Source organism: Galeopterus variegatus, unplaced genomic scaffold (assembly GCF_000696425.1).
Source record: "Galeopterus variegatus unplaced genomic scaffold, G_variegatus-3.0.2 Scaffold1386, whole genome shotgun sequence".
NCBI classification, from domain to species: Eukaryota; Metazoa; Chordata; class Mammalia; order Dermoptera; family Cynocephalidae; genus Galeopterus; species Galeopterus variegatus.
The window spans coordinates 389,818-391,485 of NW_007727497.1; positions in this window are offsets into that span (position 1 = coordinate 389,818).

Genomic DNA, 1,668 nt, shown 5'->3' on the forward strand with positions numbered 1-1,668 from the left:
TGTCTTTTGGGATCAACTATCGTCTCCTGGAGAAACTGAAGAACACAAGGCAGCTCAGCAGTGGAAATCCAATCAGTCAGTCCCTAACCACCCTTGAAGAAACCACCACCACCTCCACTGTCCAGGCCCTGTGAGAGTCTTTCTCTCTCTCTCTGACACACACACACACACACACACACACACCCCTAGTCCTTGGGCTCTTGGCTGACCAGCCATAAGAAGAGAAGGTTGTAACATTCACCTCTAACATTCACTTCTAGGCGATATCAAGTTAACTCTTCAGAGTGGTGGTCCTCTTGGACACTGGGGTGTTGGGCATCCAAACCCCAGTGTCATGCTGTGGACACCCCGCCCTAGTTGGGTCAGCCAGCCAGAGGGGGAGGACTAATTCCCTCTTCACCATCCTGGTCTCCTGCCTCCACTATCTCAAGTTTTTCAGTGGAGAATGAGCAAGTTATGGAAAAGGAAGAGAAGAAGGAGTGTAGGGCGGAAAGTTCCAGAACTGGGATAAGTCCCCTTTACTTCCTGCCACTCTCTGCCCAATATTCCAGAACAGGATGGAGTGAGTCACCAGGAAGGAGACAAGGGTACGGGTGGGTAGCAGCAAGATGCAAGACTCTAGGTTATTAGCACAGAACGGAAACAACGAACTCCTGCTGCTGAAGGGTTGATGAGACAATGTGAGGCAAGGGTTGCCAGACATAAAAATTAAAGGCAAGAAACCAACTGGAGAAGTTATTTGCAATAAGTAGTAAATATCTGAAACACTGTATATAAAGAGTTTCTACAAATTAATAACCCAGCAGAAAAGGGGCAAAGAATATAACAGGAAATGCACAAAAAGCAATGCATAAAATAAACCTAAATATCACATAAACATGTAAAAAGATATTTAAACTCACTGGTCATCAGGGAAGTATATTCAGAGTTGTCAAGGGTGTGAAGCAACTGGGCTCTGGTATAACAGTGTAACAGTGCAGCTTTGGAGGAAAACTCTTTGGAAGCCTATCAAAATTTAAAATCTAGAAAAAAAAATTAATCCAGCAAATCCACTTATAAGAAGGTATCCTGCTGAAAACTCCCACATCTGCACATGGAAATGTTTACAGTAATGTTCTAGGCAATATTATTTATAATAGGGAAAAAAAAGTTTAAATCTACATGTCCATCCATGTTAAATAAATTAGGAAATATTCCTACTGTGAAAAATAGTGTAGCTGTTATTAAAGTCAATGCATAATGCTAACATGGAAAAAACATCTATGACGTATTGTTATGTGGGTGGAAAAGAAGTCACACAGTGTTAAGCATATGATTCCTTTCATGGTTAAAAAAAGCTAAGTGTGTAAATCAAGACAAATGCCAAGAGAAAAGTCTGGAAGGAAGGATGCATACCCAACTATTGCTTGGGAAAGGGAGTGGAATTGGACAACAGGGCCATAGTGAGGAGAAAGGGAATAGGGACTTTAAATTGAGAGAGAGAGAGACAGAGACAGAGAGAGAGAGAGACAGAGACAGAGAGAGAGAGAGAAAGAGAGGTGAAACCCTGAAAAGAAGATTTAGTTGATTGCCTGATGGACTCACGAGGAACAGCCTTCTTAAAAAAAATTATCCCGGGCCGGCCCGGTGGCGCACTGCTACAGTGCGCCGCTTGGGAGCGCGGCGGCG